At 38.9% G+C, this 19,852-nt stretch overlaps 1 protein-coding gene across 2 annotated transcripts in view; it reads left to right on the top strand.

Annotated features, from left to right (window-relative positions):
• Positions 1–19,852, top strand: part of igsf11 (immunoglobulin superfamily member 11) — a 114,387-nt gene that overhangs the window by 9,826 nt on the left and 84,709 nt on the right. The gene's annotated exons all lie outside the window — the stretch shown is intronic.

The raw sequence follows: 19,852 nt of genomic DNA, 5'->3' as shown, positions 1-19,852 counted from the left end.
TGCTTGTAACTTGTTTCTTGATTGGTTACTGTGTTATGTTGTATCACGTACAGCACTTTGAACTGCCTCGTTGTTGAAAAGTGCTATGGAAATAAACTTGACTTGACTTAAGTTGTATGAGGTGCCAGTAATTGTGGCGTGATAATTATTTCTTAGCATGGAACTTTAATTACCCTCTGAAATAATGTTGGTAAATGAAAAGCTGAATATTTCAACATTTTTCAATATTGTGTGACTATGTTACAGCACTAAAAACATAATTTGATTAATGTTTTTTTTTACGTGTCTTTGGCAGGGATGCCGAAAAGACTAAAGGATGCTGTCAGTTTAGCCAAGCATGAAAGTGTAACTGACAGTCATCTCAAAGTTTCCAGATTTATAAAACATCTTCCACTGGGTTTTAATCATTAATCTGTTTTAACATGTTGTCTACTCCCACAAATCCCTCCTCTGGTTCCACAGTGAATGCATACAGAGAGGCTATGGTCTCCTTTTACCCACACATTAGTCTGAAGTTTTGCATGCCACTGCTCATTTTGATGCTTTTATTTCTTTGCTTTATTTTCCTAAAACAAGCAGCTCATTTGCTAGATTTATAAGGATATTTGCTACAAAAGAAGTAGTGCACATTAAAAGCTGATAATATTGTAATCTTATTGTCTGAGAGCACAGATGACTACTTTTTCTCCTGTCTACCCTCATTAGGAGCAGATGAACATGATGAGAGTAGTGTCAGGAAACGCACTGATGCTGATGTGGTCAGAGTATTACCACTCAAATGAAGAGATTTTTAAAGCACTAATGATTATCACTGCGCAAAAGCATCTCCACAGTGCTCCTTGGGGCAAAACAGACAGTCTTTTCTCTGTCTACACTGACAGACGGCTCGTTGGGAGTTGTGTTTGCTCAAGGATTAGATGACGGATGTAGATTCAGCTGTGGGATTCTTTTAGAGAAGAGCTGCCCAACATGAGTGCGTTCTGACTGCATATTGGTATTTTCATCTCCCCTCTCTGAAGTACAATAGCTTCGCACCAGTAATTTGAAATTGACTGTTAATTGATCCTTTCAATGATTAAATGAGCTTACAGAGCTTGATGAACCCAGTAGGTGAACTGGTGTCATTCTGAGAGACAAACCGATCATATGACCATTGATTTGAGCTTCGTGTCTGACAAAGACAGATATACATTTTCCAAGAATAGACAGGAGATAATTTCATTTGGATGTATGTAATTTTGTAAATTGTATACTTTTAAATTGATGGGTTGTTTGTGCTTGTCTGTAATGACTGCTAGATGCTGAGCCGACACAAGAAATCATGCTTTTCTGCCTTTAGACGCCTCTAAGGAGCCGAACTCTCAGACATAAGGCTGCCTCAAACATAACAGAGAACTTCTAAGCTTTGGGAAGCTTCTTACTGCAGCATGAACATTTTTTGTTTGATGAAACATCATTTTTCATGTTTTTACCCCCCTTACCGTCACCCTGAAGCAACATGCTTGTTAGAAATCCTTTGCTGTGTGGCCTTGGTGCAGATGAACCAAACTCAAAACCATTTACGTCTGTTGCCCTGACTCTCAGAGACATTGAGCTGCTCTGGCTCAGTCAAAATGCTGAATACTGCAAAGAAAAAGGAGAACAGAGGGGAACAAAGTGAAAAAGGGACAGATTCTCCTGCATTAAATATGCTCAGGGCTTTTCGCTGCCATTGGTAATTCATAAAGTGGCTGCTGGGGTAAAACGTAGCTGTTTCATACAGTCGTTTTCTCTTGTGCAGTGCTCCTGCGCTGTTTACTGCCTTAACTGTACCCAAAGTCATTGGGAAATCACTTGCTTTGGTAGCAGGCTGCTAAAAGCATCATTTTAGTTTTGTTTGGTTCAGTAATTACTGGGACTGAGGAACATGACATGGAAAATAGACAAAGACTGAATATTAGTACTATTAATCAGAAAGGCGAGGATTAAAGCTTGCTCAAAAAGTTGATGGGATATTCACTTTGTTTAAAACAAAGCTAAATCACAGTCTACACACTGATTTCTTACTGAACTGTCCACATCTCCCAGAGGAAATTAGTCAATGTCTTTATTTATATAGTGCTTTTATCCAAAGTGCATTATAGTGAGCCTCTGAGGTATTTTGGGGTCCTCACAGAGAACATTTTGGACAGAAGGTACTTTGGATCGAATCACTGAGCCTGTTGTGTAGCAAAGTCGCTCCACCCGCTGTGGCCCAGCCACCCCACAGTGGAGGCAGTCTCCTTGCAACCATTCAAGTTCAGCTAGAGAGTACAAATTCCATCCTCCCATCCTGCTGTGGACAGTGAACGATGAAGGATTGCATTTTCTTGCAGAAATGATAAAATGCTAATTGGATTAATTGCTAAAAATTCAGAACAGAGAACAGAACATGAACAGAGAACTGACCAGTTCTCTGTTCATGTTACATTTATGCACACTCCTAGATTCAGGAGAGCTAGTCTTCTTATGACGCTAACTCTTATGTATAGTACGTATGTATTTTCTCATTACAACATAAATAGTACAACTAAAGCGTTAATAGATTTAGCCCTTTAGACATTCTGGGCATTTTTTATTGTCCAGAATTTTGGACAATAAATTCTTGGTCACTATCACACTCATGTAAATCAGGGCTGTGACATGTTTGTAAGGACCTTAAATGCAACATGAGTGAAAGGTGAGCAGTGAGTGTAAAACACTTTGACTCTGAAAATTTGTGTTAACAACCTGAGTTGCTCCCGGCAAGAAAAGGTTGCACTGTAGTTTCATTTTATGTTTGTCCTTTGTCTTGTGTGCTTGACTCTCTCATTATTTCTCATTTTTCTCCAAGTTGACAATCTTTCAAAACTACAAGTCCAACTCCTCATTCTGTCTTCATCTCAACCTCTATGTGTCTCTTTCTTTCCTGTCTCCCATGTGACTATGAATTCAATTCAGTTCTTTTGCTTCACATAACCTTTTTCCCCACATTTTCCATTGTTTTTCTTTCTTTCCATCCTCAATTTCCCTCTATTCCTCGCTTACACATAAGAGTGTGTCACTCCATCCTCCCACACGATTGGACAGTCACACAAAGGGTTTCCAGGGATTGAGGGTGAGACTGAGCAGTGGTCCTGGGTTGTCCTGTCTGTGCAGACAGTGAATGAGCTTGTCAGATATGAGCAAACAGGAGGAGTCAAGTGCATCACTGTAGGCGCGCAGCAAAGGCGAGGGAGATCCCATCTGCGCTGTGTTACAGCAGACTTCAACGTGCTTTTGTCTCTGCTGGGTCCAAAGGAATAGAATGAGGGGGGCACCAGGTGGGACTCTGACAAAGTGGTCGAACACACGTCTGCCGCTGTGCGCAGACTCTTTCAGATACTTCTCATCGCATTTATAGACCGATGCTGGGTAGAGCATTCACATACAAAAACATAAGTTCATACTCTGCTAGTCGCACAGGAACATGGCTTCGCTGATCGACACAAGGAGATAACTGAGGCCTAAAACAGTTTCATACAGAATGAATCAGTCTCTATGTTTTAATTTTTTTTTTTTCTCATCACACTGCAACACTGACTTGCTGGAAAGCTGGGGCTAAATAAACTTGTGCTCAAGCAGCTATTGTACATTCTGTGTAAGCATACATTTAGACCCTTGTTTCATGTTTATTTAGTCATACAACGGAAGGAAAACAAATTGACTTGGATGTATTTGTTGCTTCCAATGAATGTGTCATGCTGACACTGTTGAATGTTTATCGTTCCCAAGTGAGATTGTCTTTAATGGCCAAATCCGATCAAATATGTATGCTTTATAATTAATTCCTATTTTATGATGATGAATTACTTTGTACACTTATTGCCACCATATTGTACTTATTAAATCAAAACCACAGAGGTACAATTAAGGAACCGTTGTTGAAAGTGAAGGAAGCAAAGCAGATTAACATAGAAAGTCGTTTTATATTTTAATAAAGCTGGAGCTAAGAATACAGCAAAGTCTACAAAACAAAATACAAAGCAGTGGCTGGAAACTTGGGCCTGCAAAATTTTATCCAGAATGCAGGGCAGAAGAGACTGATAAGTAAGGAAGCAAATATGTAAAGCAATTAAAATAGGAAAAATGTGGGTATGATGCAAACAAATTGAGAAAAAAGACCAAAGTTTAAACAACATGGCCGTAAGGTCCACAGACCATGACAGGATGTAGCTACCGATGTCTGTGCCATTACCAGAGATGGCTGCTGATCCAGTATACAGAAATGACTTTACTGGCAATCTGTCCAAAAATCTGATTTAAGATCCAAATCTAATTCATCTGCTGTCTGAATAAATCCTCAGACTGAGCAAAACCTTGTTAACTAGCCAACTGATTACTTGGATGAACAGGGAAATGTCTGACACTTTTATGAGTTTTAAAAATGATTTTAATGATATTTGGAGGATGCCACCATTTTTTTTTCTTGCAACCAGACAGCCTTATGAGCTGGAATGTATTGAGATGTTTGTGGGCCCATTTTCTTTGCTTCAACAGTTCCCAAAAATACAGTATGTGCTTTGTGTACAATTTCTTTTTCGATGGGTTCTTAAAATTGTTTTCAGTGGTCTCTTCTAAACCAGGTCAGCTTTTATTTTTGGGATTCTAGTGCTGCTGCATCACGGTGCTTTATGCAGTTATTCTCATGTTTCTCTTTGCCTTTACCTCAGCAAATTTAGTTGGGGAAAACAAGGTTTGCTATAGTATTCTTACAAGAAATGAGCAGTTTTTTTTTTCTTTTGTGGCCGTGTTCTGTCGCCTGTGTTTGAACAAAATAAGGGGCATGGATATCGAGTGCACCATATGTTTCTGTGCCCCCTCCAACCTTTAATCCATGCCTCTGCTAGATTATCTGGTTGCCCTCCCTGGCAGCATGGAGGGGGCTGGGGAAACTTGGTCCAGTATGCTGCACTTTGCCAGTATGAGTACTGTAGTCCTAGTGTACTCATTATGCACATCCATTCAGCTCAGTAAACTGCAGTGCCAGAATATGACAAGCCAAATTCATCATTAGGACCACATAAAAAATACCAGCAACCCACCCAGCCATACAACACGACACACTCAAAGGTCCTCATCAATCCCTCGCTTATGTAGTAATATCTCCAGGATTTTGCACAGACTTAACTGATAGTGCCAGATAGTTGTATTGTCAGTGATCCTAATTTGTGCTCTGAGTATGCATGATCTATTTGCTCAGTAAAGCCTTTTAGGTACATCCTCCAATATCCCAGATATTGGAGGAGGTTTAAATGAGCATAATGCAGTAAAATGAACCTTGTCCTTCAGGACATTGTCAGAGACAGATGGAGTAACAAAACATATAACATATATAACAAGAAGATACTGATTCTTTTATGGACACCCTAAAACTCTCTATAAAAACGGAAGCTGCCATGTTACTCAACTATGGAGCCAACATAAAAAGGTTCATTTGTAAAAAGCTGCTTTAGACAAAATACGGTCACTGCTTTTATTGTAAGCACAAGTTGACACTCATGTAGTCAACTACAATTAACTACATAGAGTCTAGAAAAAGTTTTATGTGCAACTCCAGTTAAACCTAAAATCTACACTTAGGCGGTTTTTGAAGTTTAGAAAAGTTTCCAATAAATGTTTGTTCTGTTACATTTTGCCATACACTATTAAATCAATTGAGTTTGCAACCTCTTATCTCCTGCTATTTCTGTTTAGCAAACAGCATTCACAGTGTGTGACAACTAGGAGTATCTCTGCTTTGAGGCAGATTTGATGTGACTATTGATACACTCAACAATCTGATTCACTAGAGCTTCATACAGTAAGTAGCCAATATAGTTAAACTAACCAATCACACACAAATCAGTCCAATGCAGTATGATTTGATGTAGCCGAATAAGACACAGTTTAATATGAGCTGTGGGATGTTCCTTTTCACACATACCTTCGAGGTCCACAAGACACAAAGTGTGAAACTCATCCCTACTGTTTACAACAGTATAATAAACACAGAGACCATGGGAGAGAGAAGGCAGGTGCAAAGTTTGCCAGTGTGGTTGAGACAAGAAGGAGTGGAAGACAAGAGGCTAAGAACAAATGATGTGATTTTCGTCATGCAACTGTGACAATGGACCAATTTCAGTACTGACCATGCTGAGTTCCTTACTCAATAAACCTATGGAGAAACATTTGTTTACAGATTTTAAACAAAAAATTACTACTGCACTTATGGGTTGAGGTTCACTGGATGCAAATATTTGTCTCATTGTTAAAATAACTGCGACAAGACCAGAACTTACACATTGCCATACAAGCAAACAATTCTGCTCCAACACAAGAATGCTAACAGGAGAAGAGTCTTACAATAGTTCCTAACTCTCCAACATATATTATGTCTTTCATCAGACTGGATAAGATGTTGTTGATACAAACATTTAAACACACAGCATCCATCCTCCAAAAATCTTATGGCTACAATGATGCTCTTGGATCGTATGGGTGTGATACTTAGTTAATGAAGCCAAAAACAGTGAGCATAAAGTCACAGTGCATGACAGCTAAGGATACATATATCATATAGCCACATTTGATTTCTGGTTTGTAAACATACATTGGTTGAGATGAATAGAAGCTGTAAAAAACATAATGTTTTCTTTATGAAAAGGAACGCCTTCAGGTTTTTCCTAGTTGTAGAGAATACTTGACACACTTGTAGGGGATTGCAGCAATTTTAGTAAAATTGTATCTGAGTTTCAAAGGATTAAAGCGATGGCACTCATCTGTTATTTCCAAGTCGGCACACAGTGTTCACCCGACTGACTTTTGTCTTCTTCTATGTGATATAATCCCAGGAATTATTCTAGTAATATCCAGATTTAACAGTAATTCCTGGAAAAAAACAAATGTGTATTTTTTCTGTGCATTAACATTAGGTCCCTGGAAGTACTTATTCTCCTCAATCACAACTTAAACTAACATACAGGTGTAACCAGCTGACTGTGGCAGGCTACTTTACTTAATGTAAACGTGTTAATGTGTCTGATTCACTTTTCTCTTAAAAAACAACTCCTTCAGATTTTTTTTCCAATGCAAACAATGTAGTAATATCATTGTTTGCATTGATATTACATTGTTTGCATTTTGTTGCCACTAATTCAGCAGCTCCAACATCACTTGGCATCATGGGGGAGATGTTCTCCTCATAATACAGCAAAGAGGCTTTTCGTCACCTAAGGGCTAATTGTGTCTCATTAGATATTTTACTGATCTTTTCCTGTCAGAGTTGCTCAGAAAGGCAAAGCCCTCCTAATCTCCTTATATATGAACAGAGATTACAGCAGTTTGCATTGCAAGGTATCTGGAAACATGTTTGCAATTAAGATAAAGAGATGAGAAGAAGAGAGCATTAATGGGACACAAAACAGGATGCAATTCTTGCATGCACTGTTATCAGTCAGTTTGTCAGTAAAACCACAGTATGTGATTGTACTTTGACACAAACATATTACTGACACCTTTTTATCTGGATTTAGGTATTTGTTCCTGTCTTCCTGCTTTTTAAGCAACTAACTAAACACCATGACTTTATTCAAGACTAAGAGTTCATAAACCTTTGATATAATTCATTTTCATGTGTTTTTTTTTATGTGGCTCATATCTTGTTATTACCACTTTCTGCTTCCCCTTCTCTTTACTGTGGCTGCGGCAGTAAAACAAGCCTTCCTTGTTTCCACTGTGACCAATGAGGCCGTGACGTACTTGCCTTCTCTGATGAACTGTGGCGGCTTATCCATACCCAACATGTCTGCCAAGGGATGATTTCTGAATATGGAACAATGTGTAACCTATTGAACACAGGCACAAATCTTTTGCTAAGATGGGCCTTGCTACAGATTATATTTGCCACGTGCTTTGTGACCCTGCTTTATAGATTATGGATAGCTTTGGCTTTATTTGATCAGTTTAGCAGCAAATGAGGATGACCTCACTCATGAACCTGCGAGCATACAGAATGTCATATTTCAGAAGTGCTTTGCTTTTTTTTTTTTTTTTTGCAACCCATGTAAAACCTCTATATGTTTTTGAGTTGATATATTTTCCCAGGCTTTGTTTAAAAATAGAGAATGAAATGAATCAGTACTTATTCAGATTACTGAACTTTTTTATGTATTATTTCTCAAGAGACATGCAGGAAAAATTAAGTCAGTTTACTTAACAGGCATGCCTCAGTAGATTTATGCCCACTGCCAGATAAAACCAAGGTGTATAATTGGGGTTAAAGGAGGACACAGATAAACAAACCCTTGACCTCTTTCATCAAACAGACAGCTCAGAGGAAGTGAGTGTAATGATGTAGATGTAGCTCCAGGTCTGTCCTGCACTACATTTTAAATAAAAAAAACAGCATTTTGTGATCAGGATTGGAGGGCGACAGATTTACCTTAGACACTGTTAGCATAGTGCCTAATAGATATGTGTGTGGGTAATTTCCTCTTGATTGTCGGTGACAGTCTGCCGGCCAGCTCCCTATGATTGTAAATGGTGACAGGATGCATAAGGGATGATGAGATCAGATAAATATGATTGTGCAAGCTTGTTTACTATTTCTGTGGTTGCAGAGGCAACTGGAAATCAGATCTGGAGCAAATTGGGAGCTGGTGAGGGGCTCAGGATGACTGCAGTCTGATCAAACCCTCTCAAACAGCATTTTGATGGAAACAGAAACCAAAACAAAATGTAACAAAATGTAAATAGATGTCTTGGCTAGTACAGCTTTTGATTACATGGATACTTAGGGGGGGGGGGGGGGGGGGTGTTTAGTTTATTACTAGGTCAGTCTCACACTGACAACATCTATTGACAACTTTAAATTTATAATTTTGATATCAGGGATATGGGTTAAACATTTTTTTAAAAACAATTTCTTTAAAACTGAGTAATTTTTGTGTTTAGCTCTACTTGGTGGATTAATTTCATTTACACTGAAAAAATGGTTAGACAATTAGGAAAAAGTCTGAAATTTGTCCTGTATAAAACTGTGGACTCAGACTAGTGGAGAGACCTTGGTAACCAAGGAGTCTTACTGCTTCGACTTCAAGTGCAGTATGATTTTCTGACAGTTGGGTAGAGATTCTAGCTTTCTAGAATCTCTACTCACTATAAAACAACTTAATTTTATAGTGTATTTCTAGCCTATTTAGTAAAAGAAAAATTTATTAAAATTAACTTGTTAATTCCTTTATTGGAATTAATTTCAGTAACAATATATTTAAAATTATGCATCTGTTTATTAAAAATTCAGATTCAAACATAAACTCTTGTATAGTTTGTAATTTATGTCACCATGTACTCATTTGTTGAGACCAATTCATTTGGATTAAAGTTACATGCATTATCAATGTAAATTCCCAGAGAGAGATTGATGTCAGAGATATTCTATGTTCTTCCATAAAGTCTCCTGTTTACATTTCTGTATGTTTCCACACACACAACATACACACAGGCACACGCCAACATATATGTATCAACACGTTTGCATACATCCACACAATGTCAAACAATCTAATTAGCCACCATCTTGTCAATTGGGGTAATTACCCAAAAGACCATTAAGTCTTTTCTCCCCGTCACAGCTGTAATTATGGCAAACCAACAATGATGTGCAATTACTGCTCGCTGTCATTGGTTTAGTGTGACGTGAAGGCAGTAAAGATGACACAAGGATTGCTAAGAGGACTGAAAACACTTTGTACAATATTAGCAAGGACATCATCACACAATGAAACAAGCTGAGTCAGAGGGACCAGGAATGCCAGAGTATCCTTAAAGGGACCTGTGGGCTCTTCATAGACATATCTCATAATCAATGACAGAATATCAAGTGATCCATCTTCTCTGGCCTGTAAACGCTTGACATTTTCCCTTTATGAAAAGCTGTGAGATGAAATGCGGGGTTTTAACGATGACATGAGATGATCAATGACTCGATTGTGCTCGACTGGAGAGTGCTTTAATAACGTCGGGCATTGTCCCATTCCACAGCGATTTCTCCGTATTTACAGGATAATATCCCCATTGGAATTCAGGTCTCTATAGCCACTGCTGAATGTGTGCCTCCTCTTTTGTGCCGGGTAAATAGGGAGAAAAGAGCTGCGTAATGCTTAGGGAGTGAAAGTGAGAAAGAGAGAGGCAGTAACTGGGAGAGATATAGCTTTTTCTTTATTACTGTAACACTGGGGGGTGAAGGAAGATGTGGAGATATGTTTGTTTTATTTGAGCACAATGGAAAAAATGCTCTTTGTTTAACTGAGGATAGCATGGAATAGCAGGACCCTTTGAGACTGCCATCAGTGTGCCTGCACAGCCACAAGAGATGCTATTCACCATTGTTACAGCAAAACAGTGTTCAGATAAAAGCTTGTGAATGCAGGTTGCAGAGCAGAGCTACAGCAGTTGCGGATTACACCACCACTATTCACAAAGGGAAGAAAGAAAATGACTCCAATTATAATTACTCCTGTTTTAGATTAAGATGAAAAATGAACGTTGCGAGCTAGCTGTGAAGCTGAAATGAGGCGTACATGATTCAGTGTTTAATAGCTGGTTATCAAAGCATCACAGGCACTGGAGGGGTAGGAGTGTTGCGCTAAGGGCTAAATTCTTAAATAGTGTCAGTGAGAGCATAACTGCGGACCAGTTGATTGTGGATGGGTGGATGAAAGCGAAGCTGAGAGTTCAAAACAGCAGCATTGGCACATTTTACACCTGGCTTAACAGTCAGCGTGACGCTGAACCTGAGAGCGCGGAGGAGAACTCAGGATAGCTGAAGAGGAGGAGCTGTCTGGTGTTCACAGCTTAACACTTTTGTGCAGAAATTGCATTGAAATGGACTTAATTTATTTTGACAGCCATGTTGACAGGAATGTGTTGGGTTTGAATTTTACAGAGAAGAACCTGACCTGATGTGTTTTCACACAGATGGCCTGAATGCAAGGTTTTAATTCTGGAGTTTCAGATGTTCCTCCAGTTTATCTGTAATAGGGCAACAAAACATTATAGATCTTTATGCTCCTCGGGCATTTCCTCAACTGTAGATCACACTGGGTAAAGCTTCTGGTTGCATTGTAAATTTTTGTGGAACATTTAAAAAAAAAAAAAAAAAGAAAACAGACATAGCCTCAATATAGATGTTTCTTGGCTGCTATGTACCTGGCAGTACAAAAAGATGCAGTCATAAACATGCTTAAAGTGGCTCTTCTTCCTTTGTGGTTATGTTGAACATTTGACCCTACTTGATGAACGCTGCCCATCCATCTCCATCTAGTCTGACTGAGCTTGAAATAATTTACAAACTCACTTTTCCACCTTAAAAGTTCTTAATAGAATCAAACTTAAATGAAGTCAATAGTAATCCTTTAATCAAAAAGGTTGTATCAACTTTCTTTTAGGTTGTTTTTGTTAATAAAATATACAACTTACTAGAAATGAGTGGTAAAGGTGTTTTCTGCTGCTTTCTCTGCCTCAGGCATGCAACATTTAGTGTTAGAAGTAACAGGGACATCCCAGAACAGTGCCATCCTGTCAAATATAAACTACTGGAGGTTGCTTTCATAATTATGACTGCTGGAAGGATATTTTCGTGAAAAGTGCTTCTGAATGGAAAAGCTCATGTGAGGTTTCACCAACACTCAGGGACCTGAAATGACTTATGTTTACAAGTGACAAAGCCCTCTAACGACTGTAGTAAGTGACGCCACATAACCTCAAAGCTCATGTGAAACAGAGAATCGGATGGGGAGGATGAGCACATCTCACTATATTGCCTTCAGCTCTAAAAACATCTGGAGCTCACAGCCCAAATCCCCTCTTCTTTAACCTTTTAGCACGTCTTTGCTTCCGTCTATCCCTCAATCATCTGCTCTCTGTACAGAGGGCAAAGGGCTCTCATCAAACCCGAATGCTTGATTTCCCTTCTTTTCTGTCTCCTCAGCAGGGGAGTTGTGAATGAATATTTTCATAGTTAATTTGCACTGCATTTCGCTCCTCAGCCTGGTGGAGACTCAGGTGGGCTTGAGTATTAATAGCTTCTCTCGTTGGTGACGTCAGCTGAATTCACACATGTGCCTCTTAACACTTGGATAGTGTTTTATGTTCGTTAGAAACATCCTTCTCGCTGGTTATTTACTTAGCTCTGTAAAGCTCATGCCACTTTAAAAGAGGAGGAAAAACCTTTTTCTTTCTTTCTGCAACTCTAATTCTCAGTCATATTTGTTATGTCTTTTTATCCTCTTCTGTTCTTTTTTCTGTTTAAAGTGAGGTTTCTCCCTCTTGTTTGTTTCTAAATTGTACTTTGGTTCCCTGTTTCACAATTCTAATTGTTCGTGTCTGCAATGTAGATGTCAAACACTTTTTCATTCTCTCTTTCATTCTGTGTTGCCCATGTGACTCCATCTTTGTCCCTGTGTTCATTGAAAAGGCTGCCTGAAAGCTTTATGGGGTCCTCATTGCTAAATGCCAGTCTGTCTCTGCCAGGCGCTCGCCTAATGCTGGTCTCCTTGGTGATAAGACCAGCAATCAGGCCGTTCTGTACCAGACACTGAGTGGTTTGTGATGGAGAGTGCGTGTTTGTGTGTCTACGCATGTTTGTATCAACGAAAAGTAGATTTGAGTCTGGTTGTCCTTTGTGCCCTGTTTGGGTGAAGATCCATACTGCATAGCATATAACGAAGGAAAACTGGGACAGTACAAGGGAACTCGCACTCATTATCATCTGAATGCATTTTGTTTCTTGTAAACAAGCCTCTGCCAAACAAGGGGGCCCCCTGTTCTTCCTGCCAGAGCTGGGCCAGGCCTCAACGTGGTGCGGTTCTTTGCTGGCACAGTTTACCAGGAGTTTAGCTCCACAGACACTTCAACTGGCCTCATCTCCACTCAGTCCATCTGTACTGGCATCTCAGCAGCCGTCGAGAAATCAGGCTGCTGAAATAAGATGGGAGGATGCCATTCAGGAACACTTAACTGCTAATTGAGGTCCTATATTGGATTTTAACACAGATAGAAGAGAACGTTGATGGGTTGATAGTATAAGTTCCTTATTTATATGGATTTAGATGGAAGTAAAGTTTATTTAAATAATACATTTATTTGCACAGCATGTAAATAACATATCACAAAGTGCATCAGGAAGAGAGAATAAACATTAAAATGATGTAAAGCACAATAAGCAAAATTATTTATAATAATTAAAACTAGTATTATGTAAAATAAATTATTTAGGAAATGCATGTGTAGATAAAACACCTTCAGACATTTTTTAAATATGCTCAAACTTTCAAGACAAAGTAAAACAAGAAAAAAAAAACATGACACAGTTGAGATGCAAAAGCCTGAAATGCATGAAGGCCATCAACGTGGTTGTGCTGAGGTGTAATGGAAGCCCAGGTCGCTTTAAAAGTGACCTTCAGGTCTTTGTTGGGTCAGGTGTCTCTCTTCTTTCTTTTGACTATAGTAGATTCTCTATACGGTTTGTGTCAGTCCAGTATGCTGGCCAATCAAGCACAGTAACACCATGATCATTGAACCAGCTTTTGGTGCCTTTGGTTCTCATTAATCATAAATGTATTTAAGATAAATTTCTCATTTAAAATTTTAACTAAAACTGATATGTATTTTCAGTCCTTCTTGACATAATTGCATAGAGCAAAGTTGAGTATCTGAAGGAACATGCTATCTAGAATCCTTGTACTTTTTTACCCTTGACTGACAGGATGTTAGACCAGCTCCCTCATCTAATTGGCGAGAGACCAAGCATGGTAATTTTTCTGTGCCTTGGCCAAGTCAAATCTGATGTCCATCATGTCTCTGAATGCTCACAGTAAGACAGTGTGAACCGTGAACAGGTGGAGGTAGTCTGAAGTTCAGCATTAGTCGTCTGTTATGAATGTTGCTCAGACAGCAGGGTTTATGATTTCCTTCAATGTCAGTCATATTTCAGGTCTTTCACTGACTTTAGGTTATTACAGCAAGCATTTTATTTTCAAATATCATTTTCACTGTATTTAATAATTAAAAAAACTGAACTGATTCATGTATTAGCCATGTGCGTCCAGTTTGAATTTCCCAATCATTTCTTGGGATGATTCAGCAGTTGACTTTTTCTTAAACCTACACATGCTTGGAGGAGATCCATCATGCAGGAGGCCATTGCCAAAGCTGGTGTGTCTAACTAGTTAGGCCATCGATTGAATGGCATAGTCTAATATTTCAATATGCAGGTGAGGTGAGCCCTATGGCCTGAACTATTGGATCTCACTGGGACCAATTTAAAGGCCTGAGTAGCAAAAGGTCTTTGTAGCCTGACCTCTTGCTTTAACACAAAGCAAAGGTGCTGTGACGATGCGAAGATTCAGTGTGTGCTGCAGATATTCATGCGTGTGGGGGTGTGCTTGTGTACATTTTATATGCATTCCTTCCTATGCATGTATATATTTTGCTCTGAAGTGCTTGTGCCAGCAAATTTGAGGCACTCTGTGTTGCATCTGTGAGCAATTGAATGCTGCTTACACATGCTTACTATGCATTGTTGTGTCATTGAACATATTCCTGACATATTCATCTACAAAACTGACTGTGGAGGAGTTTGTGGTTTATGTTTTTGTAAAAATCTAAAGGTATGGACTGAAATCTAAACCAAGGTGGAGGATAGCTGAAAGGGAGATCCTATATGTCAGTTTTGTTTTTTTTATCCTGAATGAAATGGTTATCTACAATAAGAGAAACATGTAGAGCATCTTATCTTAGAGGACCAGAATGAAAACTGAGTTCCCCAGTTGTCTCTGTTATTTCAGGAAATATTCACATCCTCTGTTTTTGTCTTGATTGGATAGTTTTTCACTTCAGGAATTAAATCTCTTTCCCTGTTAACACAGATTGTGTGAGAACTGAAAAAAACAATATTTCTTTCCCTACTTCACTCTGATATGATAAGAACATATGTGAATCCACAACGTTGGCTCTGAGAGTCTTGTGCTCCTGTGCCAGACTGGGCCACATCGACGGCTCCTATTTCCTTCACACTTATTGCAATTAAAACATGACTTGTTGATTAAAAGACAGCAATCTGCTCTGTAAAATGTGCAGTGAGTGAGAGAGTAGGGGTGTGCATGCGTGTGTGTGTGTTCTTTTTTAAATGTCTTTTCATCTTCTGTCAGGATTATCTTCTGTTTCCTGTTCTGCTGTATGCGCATGTGTGCTTCATGGGTCTGTGTTATCAGGGTTTATTGGACGTCTGTACCGAGGGGTTTCGGTTCACACAGTGGGTTAATTGACCTCTGGAGACGCTTTCTGCTCTTCTAATGAATGTTTGGATTAAGTGTTTCTTCTGCATTTGTGTTAGATGTAAGATTTGTATAGTCTTTGAATTTTTAGACGCCTCATTATTTTTCAAAATGAACTATTTGAAGACACCACCTCTTTGGTAAATGTTTTTTTTTCTTATGTGGGAGTGAGACCCGCAATGCAATTTAGGCCATTTAAGTTTTAAACATTGGGGAAATGATGAAAGCTTTCTTTCATCAGCTGGTTTTATGCTTAAAACCACTAGGATGGTACAGTTTTCGAGTCCTTCCCATATCGGCTCAGCAGGGCCAAAAGGCCGGAGTCCACCCTGACGACTCTGATGGCTCAAATTAGCATCCCTTCTTCAATTGTAAATGTGGTCGTTGACCGTCAGGCCAGAGGGTAGGAGTGTGAATAGTCCATGTTGGGGGTGGGTATCTATGATACCTGCAGGAGATCAGGTCTCCTGTAGGTAGTGCTCTTCAGTTTAGTTTTGAAGCATACATGAAGTGTTTTTGGAGAGATGTGACCTTTTGCAGCTGATCCATGATGTTGTGCTGCATTATCCAGGTCATTTTGCCAAATGTACATAGAGTTTGCAAAACATAGAATCTGTTTCAAAAAATATGCAAAGGTTTTTCTAAAAGAAATTAGTAATGTTTCTCTTTGAAATAAAGCTAAGAGGGTATAACATGACAGTTTAGAAATAAACTAACCAAATTAATTGTGTTGATCCACCTCAAAAAAATCATGCAAAAAGTGTAAGCAAAAGAAATCTGGGAGACTTTGCACATGCAAATTTGCATGCAGCCTTTTGTGCTGTGGAGGATAAATAGGTGACTGCTTCACCTATTTAGTTCACAAGAACTAATGGCATTTATTTCAGTCATAATCTTGCGGGGGGTGACCAAGGTTCCATCACTATGTGACAGCTGGTCAGCAAACCTGGCAAACATGATTGACATGGCAGCACTGAATGCACATGTGCTTTATCAGGCATGCATTGGGGTGCAGGAGAGACGGGTGGACTTCCTGGTTGAGCTTGCAAAAGAGTTCGGTAACTCTCATGTGAGTGAGAAGAAGGCACACAAGGAGAAACTGCTTCGGCAACAACCTTCCACACCCAGCTCAGGCAAAAGGGCGAAGTGTCAGGTCAACCATCGATGCAGGATGCGTGTCCTGAGGCTGAAACATCATCAGTGACCCCTCACACCCCCACCATGGACTGTTCTCCCTGCTGCCCTCTGGAAAGAGGTTCTGCAGCATCCGGTGCAGGCCCACCTGGTTCCGAAACAGCTTTTTCCTACTTGCCATCAGACTGCTGAACTCTTAACTGGACTGCACTCAAAAACTGGTCTCCACTTTATACCTTGCACATGTACAGAGCTAAATAACTTCTATTTTACTGTCAGTCCTGCACTTTATATTTTATATTTAGATTTATATTCATATTTTATACTGTTGAAAATGACAACAAAGTCAGTCGAAGTCGAAGTCGAAGTCTAAGGAACAATTGTGCAACTGTGAGATGCGTTGAGGCCATTACCAGGGTACTGATAAGGTAATGGCCCTATTTACAGAACAAAAGCACCTGCTAGAGAAAATCCTTCAGGCCAGTTGGACTATCGAAGCCGATATAGGTATACGTCAAAGTGGACTAACTCTAGCCATTCTAGTGTAAAACAAGCTGGACCAGTCTTTCAAATCACTGAATACACCATAACCACAAAGCTGATATATCATTGTTATTGTCAGGTTAGAACTGTAGAAAATCAGTGATTGGAAATCAAATCTAAATCTAAGACATGTGCATCACATTTTTGTCTAAAGTCTTTAATTGCAATAAATTAAATCACATTGTTGTAAAGGAAGAAATTCACCGAATCATAATAAGCAACCTAAAATGTCATAAAACCTACATTTCATTGTTTTACAAGAGAATGCTTCGCTTTTTTGCAGATGCATTTTATATGTGAGCTCTATTAAAAGGCCTGATCATCAATGATGAATAGTCATTGTGCTGTAATGTAGGTTAGGGCCCAGGAGGCTTGCAAGCAGTAAAGTAAAACAAACAAATCATTGTCCATAAAGGAAACCATCTTTAACACCTCCTCTACTGCCTCCTGTGGTATAATGACCTGTATTTCTAATAACATAGTGTGATGAGAAAGAAAAAGAATCAGTCTGGTGAAATCACAATGGAGTTTTCCTTTATGGTATTTAAATCTGTCTCTGGCACTCTCAAGGACAGCAGGCATGTTTATTTGATGCTAAAGAAGCATTCACACTCAGTGGCATTCACACCTACGGATTCAAAGAGGCAAACTAATGAAGCTTTTGTTCTAAAATAAAAGAAAAACCTGATTAAGACCCAGGAGGGGGAAGAATCAGGTGTGAACACGGTGGGTCATTAAATTATGTGTGAACAGACGCCAAGGATGTCTTTTTTTATGAAGCTGTTTGAAAGATAAAAAAGAACAATTCACCTCCGGTGGGACTTGGTTGCTGAATGTTGTCTCCAACATTTCGACTTGCTACCTAGTGATCTTCTCCCGGCTACACAGATAAGCAGACGAGAGGAGCGTAGGTTTACCTCCGAGAGACGCATGTCACAGTGCTTGAAGGTGCATTTGTTCAACGTCCAGCAGTTCTGTTTCTACCTGCTTCGCTTCACCAATGTAGGTGGGTTTCACTTCTAGAATGAACAAAACATCTCTGATGCAGTATTTCCTAAACCTTTGGATGACGCTAGAAATTTTCACCTTATCTTATTCATCAAATTTAAAAATTCAAACATTTTTAGTGTTTCAAGCCTTCACTCACAAAACGGATAAATGTAAGGCACATATACTTTGCATAAGGCTAATCTTGTAGTTCTATTTTTTTATTTCAAATGACTACTTCTATCAAAAAACTGGCAACACAATTTTCTTTGTATTGTAATCCTTATCAAAGAAAGACAAATTGGAAATTGCAGGTCAGACATTATGGACAATAGGAAATGGGTAGCAGCCAGAAAAAGACAGAAGTGTAAAAGTACTTAAACCACCAAGTGTATTTATTTTTACCTTTGCACCAGTGTGCATTTCCATTTTAATCAAATTAAACTGTTTTCTTTGCACACAAGTTTGTAATATTTTCTGGCTTCCTTTTAAGTCTTTTTTTCAGTGCTCAAGTAAAGCCGGTATGTCATCAGAAATGGATGCAATGCTGAAGGTGCCCCAGAGTGATTTGTTTTAATGGTGTTGGCTTACTCTTTCAGAGCACAAACTGCAAAGCAAATTTCACATCATTATGCTACAAACAAATGCAGAGCTGGGAATAACTATGAAAATGAGTTGGAAAATTAGAAATCAAAAAGCACCATGTTTTGTGTTCAGGCACAATACAGAAACAACATTATGGAGATACAATACGTTCCTCTCCTGGCCTGCGGTATCCATTTTTACAGAAAAAGTAATGTTGGTTAAAAGGAAAAAAACGGATTGTGAAAGGCTTCTTGTGCTGTTCCGCAACATTAATCTACTTTTGTGTTTTTATTGGATAATTGCTGTTAATCAATTAATTGTATTTGTTGTAAATAAATAATGAGTTTGAGAGATGCTCAAAGCTGCTGTGGCAATTTACACTGTAAAAGTACTCAGCCACAAGTAATTACGTCAGACATTAGAGACACCATGTAATTGAAGAAACAAAGTTCTTATAGAGGCTCTTTACATAATATAGAAAACAAACATGTTAATCTTGCTATGTTCTTGAGGATTTAAAGAAATAATAGCATCCAGCATAAATAAAAAATATTTAAAAATAAGGTTGTTTTGGGTGTGCTGCGGTGGCGCAGGGGTTAAGCACAACCAATGTATGGAGGCCTTAGTCCTCGACATGGCTGTCGCAAGTTCGATTCCTGGCCTGGCAACCTTTGCCACATGTCTTTCTCCAACTCTCGTTACCAACTTTCCTGTCAATTAACTATCAAATAAAGGCGACTAGAGCCAATAAAACCTTTAAAAAAAAATAAGGTTGCTTTAACAGAGTTGTCAGATGAAAGATCTTCAAAGCTGATGGGCATGTTTTGTTGCCACAAAATCTGAACACGTTGCAATGTTTAAGTCAAACATGAAGTCCTCTATAACCTGAACCAGAATAAAACTACACATAAATAAATGCAGGGCAAGCTCATTGACCTGCAACCATGTTCAAAAAGGCGAGCATCTTGTCAGGATCTTGTTTTGAGTTTTCGGTTCATAGTTTTATCTGTTATCTCTGTTTGCCTTTGTTATTCTTATTTTGATTTTATCAGCCTTGTTGTGTTTTACTTAGTTCAGCCAGTTAGATTATGTTTATTATTTATTCCTCATGTTTTGTTAGATACTCTTTGATACAGTAAGATTTGTTTTCCTATAGTTCCCCTGTCTGTTTAGTCTCCCTTACCCTCTTGTGGATTCTTTCTTTCTCTCTCACTTTTTCTGTCTCCTTCTCTGTCTCTCTCAGTATGCCT

This window comes from Xiphophorus maculatus, chromosome 18 (genome assembly GCF_002775205.1).
Source record: "Xiphophorus maculatus strain JP 163 A chromosome 18, X_maculatus-5.0-male, whole genome shotgun sequence".
Taxonomy (NCBI): Eukaryota; Metazoa; Chordata; class Actinopteri; order Cyprinodontiformes; family Poeciliidae; genus Xiphophorus; species Xiphophorus maculatus.
Note: the sequence above shows the minus strand (reverse complement) of the source record. Positions and strands in the feature narration are given on the sequence as shown.